We start from the raw sequence: 26,801 nt of genomic DNA on the forward strand, positions 1-26,801 counted from the left end.
AATCACCCACAAAAAGTATGAAAATGTGACACTAAATTGACCATGGAAAGGCCTCTTGTTCACAGTCATGAAAACTGAAACAAGAAAGCAGACCACTGCCTTGTTTAACCTCAGCTGGATCTTCTGTGTTAGGTGACACAAATACTTTGTTACTCTGTGAATGTCCATGAATAACTGCAAAAGCATTAATTTGATTTGGGGTTACAAACACATTTTTGTGAGTAGGCGAAATTATAAATATGTAATCTATAAATAATGAGATTGTGTTTTAGTGTCTAACAACAAAGATTATTTTGTAGGTTTTATTTTGTACTTCCATCAGAGAGCACATAATGTCTGTCTGTCTCTCATTTTGTCATGTAAACTGCCTCTGATACTTGTTTCCTAGACCAGTGGTTCTCAGGCAGAGTGATTTTTCCTTGCAGGGAGCATTTGGCAATGTCTGGAGACAATTATCAGCATCTGGTGAGTAGAGCCAAAAAAAGCTGCTAAATATTGCATAAGGCACAAGACAGCCCCCACAACAAAGATTCAGACAGAAACGCTGGAGCAGGGTGACACTCAAATTCTATCATTCCTGCTTTATTGATTAGCTGAAGTATTTTTATAAGGAGAAACTTCTTCTCGCAGTTTAATTATAAACTTGGATTACCCTGAGGTACAAATCATATTGAAGTGGCAGAATTTAAACACTGTGGTGTTCAATATTTTTCTGTCTTTGGTCAGCAGGAGCCTATTCAAGTATGTTCCTGCCTTGGTCTGTTTTCCTTCCTTCCTTCCCACCTTTCCTCCCTCTGTCTCTCTCTGCACCCCCTTTCCTCCCTTTCCACCCTTTCTCCAATCTTTTAATAAAATATATGACATACTTATTTAATATATTTACTATATCTTGTGTATTGCCCCCCCCGGAGAAAGCATGCTTGTTTGTTTTCTCTTCATGAATATGTCTAAGTATCTAAAATATTATCTAGCACATAGTTGATGCTTAAATATTTATTAACTGAATTACTAATAGTTAGATTGGAGGGAGTACTATTTTAGATTGTGTGATCAGGGATAGTCTCTGTAGGTGATACATTGATATAAGACCTGAGTAGCAAGAGGTGTCCGCCATGCGATGAACTGGGGAGAGAGCATTCTAAACAGAAGGAAGTCTTAATGCAAAGGTTTGGATGCACAGAGTAGTTTGGCTTATTTGAGGATCAAAAAGAAGACTATTGTGGCTGGAGCAGGTTGGCAAGAAGAAATGGTGAAAGGTGAAGCTGAAGAGGTAGGCAGGGTGGAGCTCCCACGGGCCGTGGTAAAGAGTTTGTATTCTGTTGTTTGATGGGAAGAAATTAGAAGGTCTTAAGTAGAAGACTTGATATGATTTATATTGTGAAAAGAAATACTCAAGTGCTATGTGAGGAAGTGGCCTTTGGAGGACAAGGATGAAAACAAGGAGACTAGTTAGCAATCTTTTGCAGTTAGTTGAAAGTTAGATGGGGAGGGGTGTGTGTGTGTGTTGGAAAAAGTGACAATGGAGAAAGAGAGAGGAGGTTTAAATATGAAAAAACAGAAACATATAATATATTCTGACAACATATGCAATTACCTAGATGGCTCAAAAGTTATTATGACAAGTACTTGTACAATGGGCAAGGTATGCGTTTGATAATTTATGGATCAAGGAAGTGGCTACATCAAAGCACAAATTCTTACAGAGCACATGATTGTCATTAGCGTTGTCAGATATTTTCAGTCTCTACCTTACTGGAAAGGGTAGAATGTGCTTCCTCATTTCTTTGTGATTGGTTGAAGCCAGTAAGTTGTGAATGGAAGTAATATGTGTCACACAGGCCTGGAGCATTTGACATGTGTCCGTGTGAGACTCTAGAGGTCTCCTTTCCACTGTGATGATGAGATGGCAGCTACTCTGTCAGCCTGGGTTTCGCCCTCAGTGACTACAGTGAGAGCCCTTCACTGTCGACCAGCAAGGGGCATGTAGCGTGAGTGAGTAATAAATCCCTGTTCTTATAAAACACTCTGATTTTAGGCTTTTAAAAAATTACAGCATAATCTACTTCATTATGATTGCTACATGGCACAAAGGGCAAAATCTTTAAGATGGAAAAACCAAGCCATCTTCCGGGAAGTGTCTGGGAATGACCACCATTTAGAGATGGTCTCCACAGCCTTTGAGACAAATACATTAACAAGTTGGGATAAAAAAAAGCATAAAATATTCCTGGACATGGGATTAAAAATGTAATATTCTTCCAAGAGTTGTATTTTTATCAGCCTATTTATTAGGGAAAGGAATTTCTGAAAGAACACTTGACCTGGCTGACTTCAGTCCAGCACTGGGCTAATTGAAAATCTTACCACGTAAAATATAAGTCAAGACAGCAGGAACCAAGAAAGAGAAAGAGATAAGGGATTTCAAGATCATGGGTGGTGCTGGAGATTAAACAAACAAAAAAAAAATGTAGAAGAAAAAGGTAGAGAATTAATGAAATACCTGACTGGATTTTGGTCTGCTTGCAGTTGCTGAGACTGAGTCTGGAAGACACAATCATTTCAGCCACCTTCCTAATCAATACTGCGAGCCAGGACTAAATTGATTTTACAGTACACGAAACAGTCTGGGAGCAGTTGATGAGACCTAGACGCCATGATATATTTGGCCTGATTCGCTCACTCCCTTTGTGCCACTTTGGGGTCAGTTTCAATAAAAATACAGTACCAAGGGATTTTTTCCCCTCCCTCGTGTCTTAGTGTCCCCTTGGTTAACAAATCTGACCAGAATTTATTTCCTTTTGCAGTTTGTGAAAGGTTTATCAACCTAGCACCAAACAGATACCTATGTTTCATTTCTGGAAAATCATGTGATAAGCCAGAGTAACACACAAACCCTTCTGCAAAAGAGTTAACCAGGCCTATATATTTGATTCCTTGATTCTCAGGGCTGAAAATAGGAGATTAGGTAAGCTTGCAGGAGAATGAGATAGGTGCAAATGATGAAATAGGAATTACATTCCTGGGTAACTTTCCAGGAGTGTTCTCAGTTTAATAAAGGGTGAGATGCTAAGTCTGAAGTGTACATATTATTTTTTAAAGGTAGAGTATATCCCTATAGGAATTCCTTGGTGGCTCAGACGGTAAAGAATCTGCCCACAATGTGGAAGACCTGGGTTTGATCCCTGGGTCAGGAAGATTCCCTGGAGAAGGGCATGGCAATTCTGTTTCTTGGAATTTTTGCCTGGAGAATTCCAGGGACAGAGTAGCCTGGAGGACTACAGTCCTTGGGGTTGCAAAAAGTTGGATACAACTGAATGACTAGCACTTTTACATTCATTTTCATATCCCTATTAAAAATGTCACTTCAGGGATCTTAATTGCAACTAGGGGTGGAGGCAGGCATTCTCCTGCTTTAAAAGTATAGCAGGTGAAGAGGGAGAAAGTGGATGAAAGAGAGCTGAGCACTCCTAGACCTGGTGCTGACAGAGGCGACTGGTCGGTGCTTCTTGCAAAAAGCCAACAAGCACACAAATTCATTCCAAAGTCGGTCTCATCGCTTCTGCTTCTTGGACGGACAGCACTAACATGATTCATAACTTGGCTTAGAAATAGTCATCTGTCTGATGGTGTCATGGGTAACACTGCTTGATGCCTCCTGCCTGACAACTTTTGTGGGAAAATAAGCAATTGCATTTTCTTTCTTCAGTTTCTCCCCCTTCTCCTTGGACCATCATATTTCCCAAAATAACCTCACTGATTCACTGGAAATATTTTGTGGATACAAATATGTCTTTAATGTCCTTTGGCTGCTGGATCTAACGCTATGAATGTCATTAGGGTCCACGTCTGGGTGAAGTCACCCATCTTTATTATGCCTGATTCCTGTTCCATTTCTTTAATGAAAAATCACAGGCAGGAAAGGATTGGAATGAAAAAGTGGTGTTAATATTCATTGTCATTATCAGAGTCTGTCCCAGGTGTGAAGGAATGACTCAGTAGCTGTTTTGTGTGATGAATGAATGAATTCACATAACCTCATTCCACATAAGACCTATACTTGCTTTCAAGGCATTCACAGTCTGCTACAAGAGGACAAGCAAGCAGGTGCTATCAATACTACGTGATAGGTGAAGTGAAGTGAAGTGAAGTTGCTCAGTCGTGTCTGACTCTTTGAGATCCCATAGACTGTCAGCTACCAGGCTCCTCAGGAGACAGTCCATGGAGTTTTTTAGGCAAGAGTACTGGAGTGGGTTGCCATTTCATTCTCCAGAGGATCTTCCCAAGCCAGGGATTGAACCCAGGTCTCCCGCCTTGTAGGCAGACGCTTTACCATTTGAGCCACAAGGGAAGCCCATGCACATATTATTAGCAGTATGTGTGGAGAGTAAAAAAGGTTATAGAAGGGACATTTAAGCCTACCATCAGTTTTCTACTGCTGCTGTAACAAATTATCACAAACTTAGTGGCATCAGTTCAGTTCAGTTCAGTCGCTCAGTTGTGTCCGACTCTTTGCGACCCCATGAATCACAGCACGCAGGCCTCCCTGTCCATCACCAAATCCCGGAGTTCACTCAAACTCATGTCCACAGAGTCGGTGATGCCATCCAGCCATCTCATTCTCTGTTGTCCCGTCTCCTCCCACCCCCAATCCCTCCTAGCGTCAGACTCTTTTCCAGTGAGTCAATATGTCACATGAGGTGGCCAAAGTATTGGAGTTTCAGATTTAGCATCAGTCCTTCCAATGAACACCCAGGGTTGATCTCCTTTAGAATGGACTGGTTGGATCTCCTTGCAGTCCAAGGGACTCTCAAGAGTCTTCTCCAGCACCACAGTTCAAAAGCATCAATTCTTCGGCGATCAGCTTTCTTCACAGTCCAACTCTCACATCCATACATAACACAGTGCAAATTTATACAATATAAACCTTATAGTCTGTAAGTTGGAAGTCTGATACAGATATCATTGAGCCACATTTGAGATGTCAGCGGGACCGCATTCCTTTCTAGAAGAGAACCCTTTCCTTGTCCTTCCCAACTTTTAAAGGTTGCCCAGATATGTTGGTTCATGGCTTCCTTCTTCCATCTTCAAAACTGGCAATGTTGTACCTCTCTGACCCAGGAAAGGTTCTCTAATTTTAAAGACTCATGTGGTTAGACTAAGTCTACCTGAATAATTCAGGATAATCTCCCCATCTCAAGGTCATTACCTAATCACAACTGAGAAGTTCCTTTTGACATGAAGTTCAGTTCAGTTCAGTTCAGTAGCTCAGTTGTGTCCGACTCTTTACGACCCCATGAACCACAGCAAACCAGGCCTCCCTGTCCATCACCAACTCCTGGAGTCCACCCAAACCCATGTCCTTTGAGTCAGTGATGCCATCCAACCATCTCATCCTCTGTCATCCCCTTCTTCTCCTGCCCTCAATCTTTCCCAGCATCAGGGTCTTTTCAAATGAGTCAGCTCTTTGCATCAGGTGGCCAAAGTATTCGAGTTTCAGCTTCAACATCAGTCCTTCCAATGAACACCCAGGACTGATCTCCTTTAGGATGGACTGGTTGGATCTCCTTGCAGTCCAAGGGACTCTCAAGAGTCTTCTCCAACACCTCAGTTCAAAAGCATCAATTCTTCGGCGATCAGCTTTCTTCACAGTCCAACTCTCACATCCATACATTACCACGGGAAAAACCATAGCCTTGACTAGACGTACCTTTGTTGACAAAGTAATGTCTCTGCTTTTTAATATGCTGTCTGAAGTGAAGTCGCTCAGTTACGTCCAACTCTTTGCGACCCCATGGACTGTAGCCTACCAGGATCCTCTGTCCATGGGATTTTCCAGGGAAGAGTACTGGAGTGGGTTGCCATTTCCTTCTCCAGGAGATCTTCCCGACACAGGGATTGAACCCAGGTCTCCCACATTGTAGGCAGATGCTTTACCAGGGAGCTACCAGGGAAGGCTGTCTAGGTTGGTCATAACTTTCCTTCCAAGGAGTGTCTTTTAATTTCATGGCTGTAATCACCATCTGCAGTGATTTTGGAGCCCAGAAAAATAAAATCAGCCATTGTTTCCACTGTTTCCCCATCTATTTGCCATGAAGTGATGGGACCAGATAGCATGATCTTAGTTTTCTGAATGTCGAGCTTTAAGCCAACTTTTTCACCTTCCTCTTTCATTTTCATCAAGAGGCCCTTTAGTTCTTCTTCACTTTCTGCCATAAGGGTAGTGTCATCTGAAAATAACATATATTCAGGTTCCCAGGATTAGGGCGTGGGCATCTTTGTGGGTGCTACTATTCTGCCTTACCACAGTGGGGAAAGAGGAAGTGAAGGAAAGCCTTCTTAAGGAGGTGACATTTTGAGTTGAGTCCTAAAGACCAAACTGAAACTCTCAAGGTGAATGGGGCAGGAGAGATTTGAGGAAGATGTTTGAGGCCAGATAAGAATCTCAACTTACAAGGGAGAAATATATACTTAGGACAGTATATAGAGTCAAGATATAATGTAAGCTAGAATTGATATTTTCTTGGTCTTTCAAAAAGTATATGACTATTTCCTGTTATTTCAATAAATATCTAAATGGTCAAAAGTTTTGCTATCATTAGCTTGTGAATTTTTATTTAATTCACAGCCCAGTGTGGGAGCAGATGGTAGATATTATTAATGAAGATTATTTTAACTTGCAAACTAGTGATCTCTAGCCAGGGTAATGATGATGGTGTGATTATAACAGGATGGGGAAATCAAGTGAAATGAGAACTGAAACTGTAATAAGAGAGTCAATATGTCTTTTTAGTTAATTGTGAAAGACAAAATTAATGAAAGCAGTGACAGGTTGTGATTTTGAGCTATGCTGGCTCAATATCTCATCATAAGTGAACATTTTATACATGCTATGGCAGCTTTTCTACTCTGAGATCTTGAGGGCAAATGTAGAAGTACAAAGACATACTATATTTGAATATATATTCAATATATATCTTCTTTTGATAAAAAGTCAAAATAGAACAGATTCTGGGTCCCTAAATCAATTTCAACATTCTTAAGATTTAGTGATATTAGAGACTATCAACACCGAAATCAGATTGATTATATTCTTTGCAACCAAAGATGGAGAAGCTGTATACAGTTAGCGAAAACAAGACCAGGAGCTGACTGTGGCTCGGATCATGAACTCCTTATTGCGAAGTTCAGACTTAAATTGAAGAAAGTAGGGAAAACCACTAGACCATTCAGATATGACCTCAATCAAATCCCTTATGATTATGCAGTGGAAGTGAGAAATAGATTTAAGGGACTGGATCTGATTGATAGAGTGCCTGATGAACTCTGGACGGAGGTTCGTGACATTGTACAGGAGACAGGGACCAAGACCATCCCCATGGAAAAGAAATGCAAAAGAGCGAAATGGCTGTCTGAGGAGGCCTTACAAATAGCTGTAAAAAGAAGAGAGGCGAAAAGCAAAGGAGAAAAGGAAAGATATAAGCATCTGAATGCAGAGTTCCAAAGAATAGCAAGGAGAGATAAGAAAGCCTTCCTCAGTGATCAATGCAAAGAAATAGAGGAAAACAACAGAAAAGGAAAAACAAGAGACCTCTTCAAGAAAATTAGAGATTCCAAGGGAACTTTTCATGCAAAGATGAGCTCGATAAAGGACAGAAATGGTATGGACCTAACAGAAGCAGAAGATATTAAGAAGAGGTGGCAGGAATACACAGAAGAACTGTACAAAAAAGATCTTCACGACCAAGATAGTCACGATAATGTGATCACTGACCTAGAGCCAGACATCTTGGAATGTGAAGTCAAGTGGGCCTTAGAAAGCATCACTACGAACAAAGCTAGTGGTGGTGATGGAATTCCAGTTGAGCTATTTCAAGTCTTGAAAGATGATGCTGTGAAAGTGCTGCACTCAATATGCCAGCAGATTTGGAAAACTCAGCAGTGGCCACAGGACTGGAAGAGGTCAGTCTTCATTCCAATCCCAAAGAAAGGCAATGCCAAAGAATGCTCAAACTACCGCACAATTGCACTCATCTCACACGCTAGTAAAGTCATGCTCAAAATTCTCCAAGCCAGGCTTCAGCAGTATGTAAACCGTGAACTCCCAGATGTTCAAGCAGGTTTTAGAAAAGGCAGAGGCACCAGAGATCAAATTGCCAACATCCGCTGGATCATGGAGAAAGCAAGAGAGTTTCAGAAAAACATCTATTTCTGCTTCATTGACTATGCCAAAGCCTTTGACTGTGTGGATCACAATAAACTGTGGAACATTCTGAAAGAGATGGGAATCCCAGACCACCTGACCTGCCTCTTGAGAAACCTGTATGCAGGTCAGGAAGCAACAGTTAGAACCGGTCATGGAACAACAGACTGGTTCCAAATAGGAAAAGGAGTGCGTCAAGGTTGTATATTGTCACCTTGCTTATTTAACTTATATGCAGAGTACATCATGAGGAACGCTGGGCTGGAAGAAGCACAAGCTGGAATCAAGATTGCTGGGAGAAATATCAATAACCTCAGATATGCAGATGACACTACCCTTATGGCAGAAAGTGAAGAGGAACTCAAAAGCCTCTTGATGAAAGTGAAAGAGGAGAGTGAAAAGGTTGGCTTGAAGCTCAACATTCAGAAAACGAAGATCATGGCATCTGGTCCCATCACTTCATGGGAAATAGATGGAAAAACAGTGGAAACAGTGTCAGACTTTGTTTTTTTGGGCTCCAAAATCACTGCAGATGCTGATTGCAGCCATGAAATTAAAAGACGCTTGCTCCTTGGAAGGAAAGTTATGACCAACCTTGATAGTATATTAAAAAGCAGAGACATTACTTTGCCGACCAAGGTCCGTCTAGTCAAGGCAATGGTTTTTCCCGTGGTCATGTATGGATGTGAGAGTTGGACTGTGAAGAAAGCTGATCGCCGAAGAATCGATGCTTTTGAACTGTGGTGTTGGAGAAGACTCTTGAGAGTCCCTTATACTGCAAGGAGATCCAACCAGTCCATTCTAAAGGAGATCAATCCTGGATGTTCATTGGAGGGACTGATGCTAAAGCTGAAACTGCAATACTTTGGCCACCTCATGAGACGAGTTGACTCACTGGAAAAGACTCTGATGCTGGGAAAGGTTGGGGGCGGGAGGAGAAGGGGACGACGGAGAATGAGATGGCTGGATGGCATCACCGACTCTGTGGACATGAGTTTGAGTGTACTCCGGGAGTTGGTGATGGACAGGGAGGCCTGGCGTGCTGTGATTCATGGGGTCGCGGAGAGTCGGACACGACTGAGCGACTGAACTGAACTGAACTGAATCAATCACCAGGGGCCCGTGACTTAATCACTGCTGCCTCTGTACCGAAGCCTCTATCAAAACTGAAAAGGACAGCATTAGGAGAGAGAAGACAATGGCACCCCACTCCAGTACTCCTGCCTGGAAAATCCCATGGACGGAGGGGCCTGGTAGGCTGCAGTCCATGGGGTCGCTGAGTCGGACACAACTGAGCAACTTCACTTTCACTTTTCACTTTCATACATTGGAGCAGGAAATGGCAATCCACTCCAGTGTTCTTGGCTGGAGAATCCCAGGGACAGGGGAGCCTGGTGGGCTACTGTCTAGGAGGCTGCACAGAGTCAGACACGACTAAAGCAACTTAGCAGCAGCAGCAGCAGCAGAGACTATCTGGGCTTCCCTGGTACCTCAGTGGTAAAGAATATGCCTGCAATGCAGGGGACACAGGAGACGTGGGTTCTGTCCCTGGGTCTGAAAAATCCCCTGGAGGATGAAATGGCAACCCACTCCAGCATTCTTGCCTGGAGAATCCTATGGACAGAGGAGGCTGGTGGGCTACAGTCCATATGGTCGCAAAGAGTCAGACACAACTGAAGTGGCTGGGCATGCACATGCATGCACACACATTCCCAGAGACTATCTAAAGAAACACTTGAGGGAAAAAACCTAAAATTCTGTAACTACTGAAAATATCCTTCAGGAATGAATCAGGTGAAATAAAAGCATTTTCAGGAAAAAGAAAGAACTTATTGGTGGCAGATCTACTCTGAATGAAAAGAAATTCTATAGATGCAGAAGCGAAATGATACCAGAAAGAAACGTGGAACATAAGGAATGAGGAAAGTGCAACAAAAATGGTAAATATATGACTGTTCTTCTCTTCGCGAGTTCTTTAAATATGCCTGATGTTTGAAAGTAGAAATTAGAATATCGTCATTGACGTTTTTATTGAGTGTGGATATAGTAGATAAAACAGAAAGGGGAAGGATAGAGACTTCTATGGTAGTAAGATTTTTACATCCCACTTGAAGTGGTAAATTTGGTTCTATATAGACTACAAGAAGTATGTATATTATAATCCCTAGAATAACCACTTAAAAATTATGCTGAGATATAATAAAAACACATTAGATGAATTAAACACTGGAAATGTTTAAATAACTCAAAAGAAGTCAGGGAGTGGAAAAAAGAAATGAGTAATAGAGGAAATGAACAAAAAACAAATGATAAAATGGTATCCTTAATTTCACCATGATTATATTACATGCAAAAGCTGTAAATACACCAACTAAAAGACAGTGATTGTCTGGATGGGTTAAAAAATAGTGAACAAACTACATGCTGTTTATATGAAACTTACTTTAAACAAAATGATATAGGGAGGTTGAAAATAAAACAGTGGGAAATGATATACCATTTAAACACTAATCAAAAAAAAATGGGGGTGGCCATTTGAATATCTGACAGTGTAAACCTTTGAGCAGAGTGAATTACCAGGGGTAGAGAGCAGTGCATGACATCATGATTAAAGGGCCAGTTTACTGAGAGGAATAGTGGTTCTAAATGTGATGATGCACTTATTTAGAAGGCCCGAAACACATGGAACAAAAAGTGATATAACTTAAAGGAGAAGCAGACAAATCCACAATTCTTATTTGAGATTTCAGAATTTCTCTCTCAGTAATACATAGACACAGTAGACAAAAAATCAGCAAGGACATAAAAGACCTAAACAGTGTTATCCACCAACTACATTTAATCGACATATATAGGATATTCCAACCCGGTGATTGCATATGAAATGTTCTTTCTTAAGTACCCATGGGAAATTCACCAATATAGACCATATTCTTGGTAAAAACAAACCTTAACAAGTTGAAAAGAACTGAAATAATACAAAGTATGTTCTCTGACCAAAACAGAATTAAACTAGAAATCAATACCAGAAAGATATCAGAAAAATCTCCAAACTCTTGGAAACTAGAACCATTCTTCTAAATAACAATACCTGTTCTGTATGCTGCAAAATACAAAAAAATTGATGAAAGACATCAAAGAAGACAAAAATAAACGGAGTGACATATTGTGTTAATGAATACTCAATATAGTAAAGATGTCAATTATCCCCAAATTGATACATAGTGTAATTCCAGTCAAAATCCTAGCAGGATATCTTAACTATATAAACAATCTGATTCTAAATGTTATGTAAATAGGTAAAGGAACCAGAATAGCCAAAACAATTATAAAGGTGAAAAACAAAATTAGAGGATTTTAAGACTTACCATAAAGCTATAGTAATAAGAGTGTGGTGTTAGTGAAAGGATAGACACATAGACAGGTGGAACTAACTAAGCAGAGATTTCAGAAATCAATCCACATGGCCTACTGAAGTTTTTAAACAAAAATGCAAAGACAATTCAGTGAAGAAACGATAGTCTTTTCAACCAATGCATTAAAACAAATTAGACATATACATGCAGAAAAAGGAAACTAAATTTAAACCTCATTCCCTCTATACAAAAATTAACTTTAAATGAATGATAACTCTAAACTTATGGCACTAAACTATGAACTTTCAGAAAAAAAAAGAAAACAGAAGAAAATCTTTGTAACCTAGAAGTAAACAAAGAGTTATTAGATGTGACACCAAAATTGATAAGTTGTACTTCATCAAAACTCCGTGTTATTGCTTTGCAAAGACTCTTTTAAGAAAATGAAAATATAAGCTATGAACTATAACTAAGCTTATAACTATATAAGCTTATGAATATAAGCTATTTGTGAGTTACAAAAATATTTGCAAATCACATATCTGACAAAGGACTTGCATTCAGAATTTATAAAGAACTTTCAAAGTTCAGTAGTAAGAAAATAAACAACTTAATTTTTAAAATGGGCAAAAGGCTTTAACAGATATTTGACCAAAGTAGATATAAAGATGGAAAGCTAACACATGAAAAGATATTCAGCATCATTAGTCATTTGGGAAATGTGAATTAAAACCAAGGTGAGAAAGCACTATACATCTATTAAAATGGCTAAAATTGAAACACCCTGACAGTAATATTCAGTGCTTGAAAGGATGTGGAAAAACTGGAACTCTTGTAAACTGTTAGTGTAAGTGCTAAATGTTATAGTCACTCTTTTCTTTAGTATGACAATTCCTTATAAAGGTAAACATACATTTACCATGTGATCTGATTAATTGTGTTCTGAGGCGTTTATCCCAGAAAAAATGAATGCATGTTCACACAAAGACCTATACACAAATTAGTATAGTAAATTATTTATAATTGCTGCAAACTGGAAGCTACCCAAATATCCCTCAGAAGTTAATGGATAAACATCTATTGTACACTCATACAACGGAATACTATACAGCTATAAAAGGGAATAAACCCTTTAAACATACTACAAAGTGAATGGATCTCAAATACATTGTGCTAATGGAAATGTCAGACATAGGAGATTACACGCTATATGATTCCATTTGTACGCCATCTGGGAAAGCTGGCCCTATATGATGGTTGTCAGCAGCTAGAGGTGCGGGAAAGATTTGAGAATAAAAGTGTAATAGGTTAAGGAAACTCTGTCTTGATTATGATGGTGGTGACATGAATCAATGTGTGTGTGTGTGTGTGTGCTTCAGTTCTGTCTGACTCTTTGTGACTCTACGAACTGTAGCCCGCTATAAGGATTCCTGACCCAGGGATCAAACCTGCATCTCTTATGTCTTCTGCATTGGCAGGTGGGTTCTTTACTAATAGTGCCACCTGGGAAGCCCACATGAATCAATAGATGTGATAAGATTCATAGAAAACACCAAAAAACTAAAAAAACATAGAGTCAATTTTACTATCTGATGATTTTAAAACATGAGGAAAAAGAAATATTTGGACATAAAGACTGTAGAAGCTGATAAATCTGCTTTATATCTCCAGTTTACAATGGTGTTTTTGATGTTGAACAGAAGAAAACAAAAGCTGTGAACTTGTTCTGTTTGAAAATCATACACATTCCCAAGTCACTGGAGAAAAACATGTTTTAGGAGCAAAAAAAGAGTCAAAAAGAAAAAGAAATAGAATTTAGAGAAAGAACACAGTGAAGACAAATGCCACCAGCTGCCCTTGGAGAGAAGCGTTAATCACTTGTGAAGGGGCTCAGAAGCCCAGAGCATCATGTAAAAGTCATAATGACAGGCTCTCCCAACCTGTTCATCGGGGATCAAGGTAAACTGTGGAATTGCCGGAGCCTGAAGAGAAGAACCTTGAAATACACCCATAGGAATGTTCAAAGATCCTGCAACTCCCTTGTGGTAAAAAGACATCAGCGAGAGAGAACCCATGACTTTGGCCTGCTTGGAACAATGCCAGCCCTCCCTCAAGCAGGATTTGGTATGCTGAAAGAAGAGTGTGTTGACACTCAGAATTGTCACTCAAGGGAAAGAATAAAGCGAGTGTTGAACATGTGAGAAACTGGACTAAGCTGTAACACGCTGTGCTCCATAAGCAGCCCTGAGCTGGAAAGAACTGATTAGGCACAGCCTAGTGCAGTGATGCTTCTGAAACAGTCATGGGCGGGACTGGAAGCTGTGAGAGCCCCTCAGCTTAGGGACCCTCCCCTTCCTCTGGAAGTCCATAGCTCAAGTTGAACTGCCATTTGGAGGCCTGGCTGCCTCTGTGAAGGGATAGGTCTCACAACACTCAGGACTCCACATCTGTGTCTATGAGTTCAGCAAGAGGTAGGAAGAAATTTGTGTTCCTGTGATGTCTGTGTGTGCGTGTATGCTCAGTCCTTCAGTCGTGTCCACCTAACTCTGTGTGACCCCATTTACCGTAGCCCGCCAGGCTCCTCTGTCGGAGGGATTCTCCAGGCAAGAATACTGGAGTGGGTAGCCATTTCATCCTCCAGGGGATCTTCCCGACCCAAGAATTGATTTTACTTCTCCTGTATCTCCTGCATTGCAGGTGAATTCTTTTAACCTCTGAGCCACCGGGGAAGCCTATGATGTCTGTAGTACCATTTACTTGATTAGGTCAGCCAAGTGCCTAAGTGATACAGAGAAGCATATCAGACTAAAGTATACTGAATATTTTCTGGTGAGCTTTCTCTGGTGGTGTGGGGCAGAGGATAAACCCTAGGGCCTTTTCTAAGCCCTGGTGTTGTCCCAACTTGACCTGTGGCCTGAAACAATTGTCCATTGTATTCCAATTTAGAACTCACTCAATCCCTGTCTCAGAACCAGAACTGAGGCCAGAAAAGACTGAATGAGTTGCCTTAGGTGGCACAGTCATTAATTCACAGTCATTAAAGTCACACTGGCTTTAATGCCGATCTTTTAACTCCAGAGTAAGGCAACAGATTAAAAAAATGTTCCTAATCTATAGGCCTATCTAATTTATGAGGGAAAACTTTGCTTTCTCCTGGGGGAAAATTGGGTAGGTTAGATAGATAAACAGGCAGACAAAATCTCAGGTTCTTGGCAAGGCTATTTTTCTTTTACCTTAATATAACACAGCGCAATAAAACTACACCTACAAGCAAGAGAGGAAGTAATAGGAAAACATCCCTTACCAGGCACAACCCAATAAGACACTATTATATCCCATGTACATGAGTGGTAACTGGCCAGAGGTTGCTCTGATCTAGCACATCCAGAAAAGAGGAGAGTGGCTTTCATAGAGGAGCTCACAGTACAGACTGCAGTTAGAAAGGCAGATGATTAGAAACAATAAAGGTAATCCTGAAGGAAAAAGGCAAACTTAAATAAAGGATGGGACATATTCATTTATCGGTGATAAATAAGTAGTGGAAGTGGAACAAGTTGCTGGAAGATGGAGGGTTTGGGGAGTAATGCTCTCACCTCTGATCCTCAGGAGTCATTGAAGATCAAGTTGCCTCTTTTGTAACCAAAGATGCCAGAGCCGACAAAACTTCTCACTCTCCTGGTAAGTTCCCATCACTAACCTCCTTTGTCCCTTGACAAAGGCTTTTTTATTCATCCTTGCACCCTTTAGTGGAGAAGAATGCCTGACATACAGCAGACACTCAATAAATTCTTGCTGAATAAGTTGATAATGTTGACTTTGTAAGATCTAAAGGGACACATCAGTATGAGGGTTTACTGTGTTTGTTGAGAGGTTGCCTCCCTGAAGCTGTCTTATCTCCCAAGCATGGAAGCCGGTTATCTTACCTAATGTGAAGAGGAGGGAACCTTAATCTCAGTTGTCCAATTTTGGCTGGGGGAGTTAGTTGAAGCAAACCCCATGGAGTGTGAACCCTTATATTAAGAAATATAAGTCCTAATTTGGGTTCTGCCTCTTACCTGTTCTATGACCATCAGTGAATCACTGTTCTATGTTTTCTCACCAATAAAATGGGGGAGAATAACAGTATTTAGCTCCTGGGTAGGGTCTGTATACTGAGGTTGTGCTGCTGCTGCTGCTGCTAAGTCACTTCAGTCGTGTCCGACTCTGTGTGACCCCATAGATGGAAGCCCACCAGGCTCCCCCGTTCTTGGGATTCTCCAGGCAAGAACACTGGAGTGGGTTGCCATTTCCTTCTCCAATGTGTGAAAATGAAAAGTGAAAGTGAAGTCGCTCAGTCATGTCTGACTTGTAGCGACCCCATGGACTGCAGCCTACCAGGCTCCCCCGTCCATGGGATTTTCCAGGCAAGAGTACTGGAGTGGCTTGCCATTGCCTTCTCCGGAGGTTGTACTAGGCACCTTTATTATCTGGAGGGCACAGGAGTAAATATCCAGCAAATCATAGACAAGGAGGGAAACCAATGTCAGTTTGAGAGGAACATGATTGAGAAAAGGACACAAGGTAAGTGCGAGAAGGCCTGAGAAGGATCTGAGGAGGTTAGAGGTATGTGAGAAATGTGGTGCCAGGTAGGAGGAAGGTAAATTGCTCTGGAGCAGTGGTGCAGGAAACCAAGCCTTGGGAGGGGTGCCCAATGTAAAAGCCCAGGTCACACTAGACCCAAGGATAAAAAGCACGGTAGAAACACACTAGTTTTCTTCCCTTCAACTTTCCATTTATATCTGGATGTATCTTAACATTTACATACACACACACACACACACACACACACACGTGTGTGTGTGTGTGTGTGTATTAGGTTAGACATGTTAGAACTTGAATAGCTCATCTTTTTTAAGTTACTGAAATTTGCCCCAAAACATCAACGTGAGTCTGACAAGCTAATCATTTAACTTCCAAAAAAGCAGTGTTCTGTGTTTTTAAAAGCAATGACTACAGAAGAAGACTAACTCTACTACTATCTGTGAGTTTGAGTTCCTCTCTTTCTATGAGCCAGTCCTGAAGGGAGAGGGCATGTGCCTGGGAGCAAACTCTTTAGCCTCTGACTTGGTCAAATACAACCTGGTCCAGAGAGAGCTGAACTCCCTGTAGTAACCAAAATGCAAGTGTTGGGAAAACCTCTCATCTCTGAGATGATCCCACATGCTGTGGTATTAAGAAATATAAGTTCTAATTTTGGTTCTGACTCTTACCTGTTCTGTGACCATCAGTGAGTCACTTCTCTAAGTTTTCTCACCAATAAAATGGGGGAGATTAACAGTATTTAGCTTGTAAGTTTGTTGTGAGGGAAATAAATGAGATAGCATGTGAATATTTAGCATGCCTTTTACGTGTAATAGTGTTGTTCACTCAGTCATGTCCAACTCTTTGTGACCCCATGGACTGTAGCCCACCAGGCTCCTCTGTCCATGGGATTCTCCAGGCAAGAATACTGGAGTAGGTTGCCATTCCCTTCTCCAGGAGATCTTCCTGACCCAGGGATAGAACCCAGGTCTCCTGCATTGCAGGCAAATTCTTTAACATCTGAGTCACCAAGGGAGCCCATGTAATAAGTACCCCATAAATATTTGATACTATTGTTATTTTGCTTGTTATCTAAGCATTCAGCAATGCCAGAAACATCAAATGTAGAAGAAATGCAAGATCACTGCCGAAGTACGTGAGTGAAAGCTGATCTGCTCCATCCTTTGGGAATGAGCAGTCCCTGGTTAATTCAGAAGAACCACTGGGAGCTGGTTGAATTGTAAATTTGGGGAGGAGGGATGTGTGCATTCAGTTGAGAACACCTGTCACTAAGAACAGACACCTAAACAGGGAGAGGAGGACTGTAGAGAATGGTTATAAGGCATGGGAGTGTGCATGCTAAGTCTCTTCAGTCGTGCCTGACTCTTTGGGACACTATGGGCTTTAGCCCATCAGTCTCCTCTGTCCATGGGATTCTCCAGACAAGACTACTGGGGTGGGTTGCCATCCCTTCTTCCAGGGGATCTTCCCAACCCAGGGATCAAACCCACATCTCTCATGTCTCCTGCATTGGCAGGTGGGTTCTTTACCACTAGCACCACCTGGGAAGCCCATAGCGTGGGAGAGGGGAAGATAATTCCAACATCCCTTCCAGACCTCAATCAGGGCCATAGGACTGCTGTCAACCTCTGTCTTGCTTCCTGAAAAATCTTAGCTTCTGTTCATACAGAGTCCTGGTCAGTCCTGTTTAGTTGTCATCTGACCATGAAAGGGAAGTTTACTAAGTCTAGAGCCCTTTATTATCATGTAATTAAAATTAGAAGTGGGTAGGAAACTAAATTCCATTGGTTAAATACACAGAGCATCTAAAGAAAGCCAAGTATGTAGTGTTTAATAATCTCTAAATGAGTGAAAGCTGGTTTCTTGCTGGATGTGGCAATAAATCTAACCACAGGAGCATGGTGTGGTTTTCCAAATAAACTAGATTTATAGTAGGACTCAGAAAACAGAAAGACAGCTCAGTGATGCAGGCCTTAACTTGTCCTTCCTTGAAATAAATACTGAATCCTCGCTGAAAATAAAATTGGCTCAAAGACACTGGCAGACATACATCAAAATATTGATCAGGTGGACTTCAGAGGAATTGCTCACACAAAACTTTCATTTGAATCCACAGAAGGAGCTTTTACTGTTTGCCTCAAAAAACCACCAACTTTCTGAAATGAATAATCACAACCGTACCACTGCTTTTTCATCTCTTTTCTATCCAAATGAACTGAGTATTCAGGAGTTAAATTCTCTTCTGTGGCTCTTGCAATCCCCCTAGAATAGAGCTCTAAAAGGAGACAGGCAGCTGTTCCAGAAACGCATGAGGCAATAATCAGCCAACATTGCTTACCAAAGCACAACGTTCTTGGGAACACAAGTCGTTATTCAGATCAGTCCCAAACTCTCTCTTTTTTAAATTCTCAAACTGAAAAAGTAGGTTGGAACCTTCAAAAATCTCTGTAATTTATGTCCAAAATAAATAAAGTGGCCAAATACTTTTTTATCTTCAGTGTTATAGAAATGCCAGGGCAGACATACAGAATTTCAGAATCAGAGATGAAGAGTTTCAGAAAGCAGCAGTTATTTCTAGACAGAAGACTCTGGTTTGGCTGTGATGTCCATGGCCAGTCTCCTCTCAGTCTCTCAAAAAGAGGGGTGCCCTGCCTCTAGCGGGAAAGCTTTGCCACATGCTGACAGACATTAGATGTTAGTGAAATGGATCTTGTCTGGTCACTGCTGCTGAGAAGCCTCCATTGGAGCAACACTGCCCATCTGCGGGTTAACAAGTACAGACTCTTTCGTCTGACCCTGAAGACGCTTCTTGATAGCATTGCAACAACCTACCTTTTCAAACTTGCTTTTCTCACTTCTGCTCACTGGCCCTCCTTCATAGCCACATCATGCCTTCTCCCTTGCCTGCATCCTTTCACATACTTTTTCTTATGTCCCAGGTGGCCTCCTCTGTCTTCACTTGGCAAATTCCCACTGGTCCTCCAAGACCTAGTTCAGACTTACTTCTTCTCTGAAGCCTTCCCCAGTTGTCTTAGAAAGAAATAGCTGCTCTTTCCACTGCCCCGCCACCCTGTGAGCACAAGGGTCGAGTCTAGAGTCTAGAGGAGCACTGATGATATATCTGTGTGAGGGTCTGCATCCCTAGTGAACCCTTCCAGGCAAGGGCTGTAGCTTATGTCCAGTGTAGACCAAATACTAGAATATTCTGATGGAGAAGGAAATAGTAACCCACTCCAGTACTCTTGCCTGGAGAATCCCACTGATGGAGGAGCCTGGTGGGCTGCAGTCCATGGGGTTGCTAAGAGTGGATTTCACTTTCACTTCTCACTTTCATGCATTGGAGAAGGAAATGGCAACCCACTCCAGTGTTCTTGCCTGGAGAATCCCAGGGATGGGGAAGCCTGGTGGGCTGCCATCTATTTGGTTGCACAGAGTTGAACAAGACTGAAGTGACTTAGCAGCAGCAGCAGCAGGTCTGAAGAAGGGGATCTTTTTTGAGAGGAGAAGCAGGGCCAGGCCAAAAGGAAGACTGTCTGGGACTTAGCAAGGGGACATGACAATGCTGTGATATAAGTTTGGGGGAGCTCAAGATTAGTTACATTCTCTCTGTGCAAGGAGAGAATAAAAATAACTGCTGCAGACTATATGCCAGGCGTGATGTTAAGAGGGTTTTTTTTTTTTTTTGTACTATCGTTTTTAACTTTCACAATTAAAATATGTACAAATATTTGCCATACACATAGAGGCATAATGGCCTGGTGGTTAAGTGTCTGTGCTCTGAAAGACCTAGGTTTGAATTTTGACTTACTATTGACAAGTGCCATTTTCACACCTCTCAGAGACTCAGTTTTCTGTTCTGTAAAAAAGATTAATCATAATATCCACTTCATGTGGTTATTGTGAGGACTGAATGCAATGAAAACTTAATAAGCTAGTGATATAATGCAATTAGCATCATTCTTGGTATACAGTAAGTGGTGTCAATTAATGTCCTCTCAATGGCAATCTCTGTGAGGGCAGAACCCAGGTCCATTTAGCTCATCACTGGGCCCCAACTCCTTGTGCAATGTAGGTACTCAACAAATATGAAATATGGGTTAAATAAGTGAATGCATAATGGATATAATGGAGGAAGCAGCTGAAGGCCAGGGCCTCAGCAGAGACAAGAGACTGAATTATAATACCGAAAGAAAGAAAGAAAGAAAGTGAAGTCACTCAGTCGTGTCTGACTCTTTGCAACCCCATGGACTGTAGCCTACCAGGCTCCTCTGTCCATGGGATTTTCCAGGCAAGAGTACTGGAGTGTGTTGCCATTTCCTTCTCCAGGGGATCTTCCCAACCCAGGGATCGAACCCAGGTCTCCTGCATTGCAAGCAGACGCTTTACATCCTGAGCCACCAGGGAAGTCTCCCTAAAAGGAGGTCTAAATATTAAAATAAGCAAGATCTTCAGAAAAGACTGAAAACTTTCAAACTTTGCTCCCTACTGTATTTAGTACCAGGAAAAATTTGAGTGTTTTGAATAGCTTTCACATGCAAAACGGCTTTTCTTTGTTGCCTTAGTCACATACACACACACACAATTAATTGCATGTTAATTAGAAACTCTGTGAAAACAATCTGTCTCCTGGTCGTGGGCCCAGTTATAACACTTTATATAAACAAGGGAGAAACACAGGGTAGATTTCCTCTTGTTGGCATGCAAATCTAGAATGTAGAATATTGAAGTTTGAAATGAGGAACCTGAGAATCATGTCCATCTGATAAGGTTCTCCACTAAGTCCCTGACTAGGCTCTGTCTCCTTCACCAATCTGGATTCCAGTGGCTAAGGGACTGTGATGGGGAAAAGAAGAAATGAGAAGTTCACAAGTGATTATAATTTGGAATCCAGGGTTCTGTGAAAATCTAGCTCTGTGAATGAGGTAGAGTTGGCCTCAACTTTATTCCTATGGCCTGAAAGTGTCATCGAGTTCACATAATTCGTGCCAATGGTATTTTTCATTTAACTATATTACTTCAGATCCCTGGGGGCATATACTAGGGCTAGGAAACTGAACAGGCAAAGCATTGACAAGGCCCAGGTGACTGGTTTGGGCTGATTGGGGTCTTGTGGCTTTGGGCAGGCTTCAGGCACCAGAAAAGGTAACTGTGTTTTCAGGGCATAGGCTGGGATTGAAGCACAGGGCAGAAATTGCTTTTTATTTTCAGCTCCTTTAAAAGCCTTTGGGACCCAACTATGAATTCTGGACAGGGATCTTATCCACATAGTCTTAGCGATCTTATCTGTAAAAATGGTAAAATATTTTCTCCCAGAATTGTAGTGAAGATGGAATAAGATCTACATGTATTGCTTGAATGAGCAGTACAAATAAAATCCTGAGGCTACTGGTAAACAAGTACTAGAATTGCTTAGACTGGTTGTTAATGTGTTAATTAAAAAAAACTCTCAACTCTCACCAAAATTCAATTTTTACTTCACAATTCTGTCATTTCATTTGAAATTAATGAACTTGACCAAATGAACACAGGTCTATTATTTTAAAATATTCTGTAATTTATATTTAAACTACTTCAGAAGTGCCCTTCCTGGTATTTCATTGCTTTAGGGAGTTTTACTGTATAAAAAACTGAATTTCTAAAAAAAAAAAAGAAACATACTGTGTTAACTTGTCTTTTGCTATTGATCCAGCACTGACAGTGATAGCTGCTAGCAACAAGTCTCAGAAAAATGGTATAAAATCAAATTCCCTCTATTGTGGTTCGGTTTCAATACTTCGTGTATCACAGCCTACGGCTGGAAGTTTAATTCAAGACATCCTCAGAGCTGAAGCGCAGGTGACTTAACTAAGGTGCCTGGAAAGCAGGAAGTGTGTTGCTTAGCAACTGGAAACATTTGAAAATATCCAGTACATCTTCTGTTTACTGTTTGCAGCCCTCCTGATTTTCCAATACACATAGCAGATGTTCAGCCTCCTGTTTAAATTTTAAAGGCATGAAACAGAGTAGTGAAAAGCGGAGACGGCACTTTCATTTGCAAACTAACAAATTGGCTTCTGCTCCAAATCTTTGGGAATTTGCAGAGACTCATTTCCTCCGTGTTGATTTCCCTTTCCTCCCTCAGATAGAACTAGTACACTGCTATTTTTTCCTCTTTTAACCTATAAGAGGAGTTAAGCTTCTCATAAATCAGGCAGGCTTGCTGAGAAAGTTGATAAAGAAGGCAAGGATAGAGAGAGGCTTAAGAAGATCACCCATTCATTCACTTATTCATTTGTTCTTTCATTCATCTGTGGGTGAATTAACAAATAAATCCAGTATTGTTTAGTCATTAAGAGCCAGAAATCAGACACATTTGAGTTCAAATCCTTACCTTATTCTGAATGAGCTCATTTGAAATTATTTAACTTCTTACCAAGTTTCCATTTCCTCCTCATAAAAGGGAATAATAGTAGGATCTGTCTTACAGTGTGTGTGTGTGTGTGTGTGTGTGTGTGTGTGTTTGAGACTTAAATGAAATAAAGTAGTTAAAGGGATCAGAGTAGTTCATGGTACAGAGGGAGCTCTCGATAAGTTGTGGGTGATACTGTTACTAATGTTATTTTGTTGGTAAATGCCCACTTTGTGACACTGAGGTTTCTGTAACGTAATGGGAAAGAGCATAGTCTCTGACATCGGACTACCCATTCAAACAAGTTGCTTAACCCATGAGTGGCTCTATTTTCTTAGGTGTAAAGTGAGGCTAACAATAGCATTTTATCCCATAGGTGTGAGAATTAAATGAAAGAATGTTTGTGAAGACTATAGCCCAATGTGAGGCATGGAGGGTTAGTGCGCCATGAAAGCTGGATACCATCATTATTATGATTATGCATCATTGCCTATGGAGTTACAAAGATGAATAAATCATAGTCGCTGGTTTTGAGTAGTCTTGTGGGGGTACAGGTATTCACTGGAGCACCTAAAAGTATTTACCTAGAAGGGGACTAGTATGATAATAGAGTTATAAACACAAGTTTGTAGAAATTCCAATAAGGGTATTACCCTCCTAAGGCATCCGTTAGAACTATGGTTTTCAACTTGCCTGGTGGCTCAGAGGTTAAAGCGTCTGCCTCCAATGCGGGAGACCCGGGTTCGATCCCTGAGTTGGGAAGATCCCCTGGAGAAGGAGATGGTAACCCACTCCAGTATTCTTGCCTGGAGAATCCCATGGACGGAGAAGCCTGGTAGGCTACAGTCTACAGGGTCGCAAAGAGTCGGACACGACTGAGTGACTGAACGGAACGGAACACATCACCTTTAAAAGTCATTGATGTCTGGGTTCCCTTTCTAGAGTTTCTGACAATTGGTATGGGGCATATAACCTGGGCATCAAGATTTTCTAAAGCTCTTTGGATGATTTTAATATGCAGCTGAGTGTTGATGCTGATCATATTTACTGCAGAATTGGCACAAGTGTTTGGGAGGAGCCATGAGGTTCTTATCTTTGCCATCTCTACTTGGCCATGAACATTCCAGTGTAGTAACTGCAATAGTAGCAATTCCTCTGATTTTTCCAGGTAGTAGTACAGCAGTAATAGTTAATACTGAGAGCAACTGCAGTGGTTTATTTGGAACTTCCTATGTGCCAGGCACTGTGCCAAGTGCTTCTAATTTATCATCTCATACTCATCTCAGCAATCCTCAACTCAGCTCTAAGCTATCGCTTCATACCAGAGACCCTGAGATCGGTCACTGGAAATCCTGACTACTCGCCAGTAACCTTCTCGCTCAGGTCTTTCCCTTTATCTCCACTTGCAAATAGAAAAAACTAGGTGCGCTCGCTCTGTAATACTCCGTGACTGCAAACAGTGAGGCCTCTAGGGTGGAGAGAAGCCTGGAGTCTCCCTGCGGACACAGCAGCATTGATGTGGGCCGTAGTGTGACCATGCAGAGCACTGGGGGGTGCGCGGTAGGGAAAGCAAGCTAGCCATCAGAGCTGGGTAGGATTTGGTTTCTTTAGAGATTTGTTCTTGTTCGTTAGGGAAGAAGTCTGGGCCTGACATAGGGGCCACAAGCCAGAAAAGGGCAACCTCATCCTTTATGGAAGTTCCCTCGGGTACAGTAGTGCTGTTCTGGGTTAGGAGTAGAAGGATGTGAGGTTAGAAAGGCAAGGGAGACAAGGCCAGACCTTGTGTCTAGGCAATTTTCATCTGCACCCATTTGGAAATAGTGTAGGCCTTCTAAATATGGTTGTTTCCGAGCACTTAAAAAACCAGGTCGGTGAGGTTTGCTAACGTCGCCATATAAAGGGCAGCATGGAATCACAAAAAGAACAGCAGCTGTTGTTGTGGAGGCCCCACTGTGTGCCAGGCACTTTGCATATATTATTTCACTTAATTACTAAAAAATCCTATGAGGTTGGAATTATCATGATCTTGCTACAAATAAGAGCACTGAATCTCCAGGACTGTAAGTATTTTGCTGCAGATCAAGCAGCTGGTGATTTGAGAACTAGGCAAATGCCTCCTGACTGTGGCCATCAACATCAAAGGCAAGGAGGCGGCTGACTGGTGAGTATCTTGGAGTGGATATTCTTATTCAAACACAGAAAACTGATTGAGAGATCTGACGAGTGAGCCAACATTCCCCTCTCCCCCCAGGCACTTAAACATGTCTCCTGTGGCCTGACACGTGGATGGTGGAAGAAGGAACTTGGTAGAACCAAGGTCAAAGCGTGTCTTCCACATTTGTACTTCTCCCCCTCTGTTTCTGTGTTTGTAGTCTATATAATAAACTCTTTGAAATAAGGGAGGTGGGGTTCTTTTCCTCTTGACATTGCTTCCAAGGTACTTGGCATTCTATTTTCTGGAAGAGGACATGGCTTTGACTCTGATTTTTTGTGTTTCTTTTTAGCTATAATTATTTTGCTGCTGCTGCTGCTAAGTCACGTCAGTCGTGTCCAACTCTGTGCGACCCCATAGATGGCAGCCCACCAGGCTCTGCCGTCCCTGGGATTCTCCAGGCAAGAACACTGGAGTGGGCTGTCATTTCCTTCTCCAATGCATGAAAGTGAAAAGTGAAAGTGAAGTCGCTCGGTGTGCTAAATCTAAATAATAATTCAAAGAACATAGGAATGAATAATATGAATTAAAAGGTTTTGCTGGCAAAAAAATTATTATAGACAATTATAAAAAGCATTCTTTTTTGGTCTTTCCCCCAATATAAACATTGTAACTCTTCTGTAGTATATGTGTATTTTTGCGGGTATGTGCATCTGGGGCTTACTTTCAGACCTTCCTTGTGTGATTAATTTGAACATTTCTGAAGTCATAAAAATAAAATCCACTGTCTTATTTATACTACTTGAAAGTAGACAATGACATACTATCCAGAATTCACCATCCTGATATGGACTCTTCACTAGGCCACTCCTAGCCTATAGGATGACCTGAAGGATGAGTCCAGCTTGATTACTGACAGGTTTCTGCCAATGGCAGGATAATATCTCCCACTCCCAAGAAGCTTCTGCACAGTGACAGCATGGCTGTCACGCGGCTGGGGCTCAGAATTGATCACCTAGGAATATGTCCAGAGAAATTTCTCTATATGGATACTGGTAGTGGAATGGCCAAGGACTCAGGGCAGGTCTCTGCTTTAGAGTTGGTTGGTACTAGAGGGGCTGTATAGGGATGTACTCTGTGGATGGGTTCCCCAGATAAGATTGGATGAGCGCCTCAGCTTGAGGGCTGGGGTTGGAAGCTTGGGTCTCTCCTGAGACCTGGGACCATGGATTTATGGAAAATGGTGTAGCTTTTTGACTTAGAGAACACTGGTACTGTGCTTAGTCACTCAGTCATGTCTGACTTTTTGTGACCCCGTAGATTGTAGCTTGCCAGGCTTCTCTGCCCATGGAATTCTCCGGTCAAGAACACTGGAGTGGGTTGCCATGCCCTCCTCCAGGGGATCTGTACAACCCAGGGATCGAACCCAGGTCTCCCACATTGCAGGCGGATTCTTTACTGTCTGAGACACCAGGGAAGCCTGAGAGGATATCAAAGGAGACTTTGTGCCAACTTGGATTTGAGTTTGAAGAGGGGAGGAAGGATGGTGGTGGTAGGTGCCCAGGAAGGTGAGAATAGTAGCGAAGGAGACTGGAGACTTGTGAAAGTTTTGTTTCTTAGAAGTCAGGAACTGATGGGGGTTAGAAATTTTTATAGTCCCTCAAAAGAACCATTTATTCCTAGCCTTAAATGAAAAGGTCTTGTGAATGGATTGGGACTGAAGATGATACAAGAGAGGTGGACTTGAGTTTTGGTTCTCTCATGAACTGGTGTTGTGACCTTGAGAAAGCCTGTTAAACGTTTGAGTCTCGTGTTCTTAAATTCTAGGAAAGGAGGAAAAGTGATAGATATTTTGTTCTCCCTTCTGAAATGGTACCATTAAAAAAAAGTTTCACCTTTGTGAAGGGAGGATATTTATTTAGAGTGGCACTGTCCAGGATACATTTTCTGCAATGATGAAAATGTTCTATGACCCTGCACTGACTGATATGGTAGACAGTGGCCACATTTGGCTCAGATTGAGCACTTAAACCATGGCTAATGAGACTAGACTACAGAATCTTAAGTGAAATAAAATTAATTTAATTACTTCAGCCTTAGGTGGCTAATGACCATCATATTGGA

General features: G+C 41.5%; 1 protein-coding gene and 1 long non-coding RNA gene across 3 annotated transcripts in view; one reads left to right on the plus strand and one right to left on the minus strand.

Annotated features, from left to right (window-relative positions):
• Nucleotides 1-26,801, minus strand: part of KCNMB2 (potassium calcium-activated channel subfamily M regulatory beta subunit 2) — a 318,093-nt gene that overhangs the window by 96,283 nt on the left and 195,009 nt on the right. The gene's annotated exons all lie outside the window — the stretch shown is intronic.
• On the plus strand, nt 425-25,517 carry LOC148778812 (uncharacterized). The gene is made up of 3 exons (XR_016038093.1): nt 425-465; nt 15,163-15,234; nt 25,030-25,517. It is a non-coding gene; the product is annotated as an uncharacterized LOC148778812 (long non-coding RNA).

Source organism: Moschus berezovskii, chromosome 1, assembly GCF_049115385.1.
Source record: "Moschus berezovskii isolate FMDL1 chromosome 1, NW_MosBer_1.0, whole genome shotgun sequence".
Lineage (NCBI taxonomy): Eukaryota > Metazoa > Chordata > Mammalia > Artiodactyla > Moschidae > Moschus > Moschus berezovskii.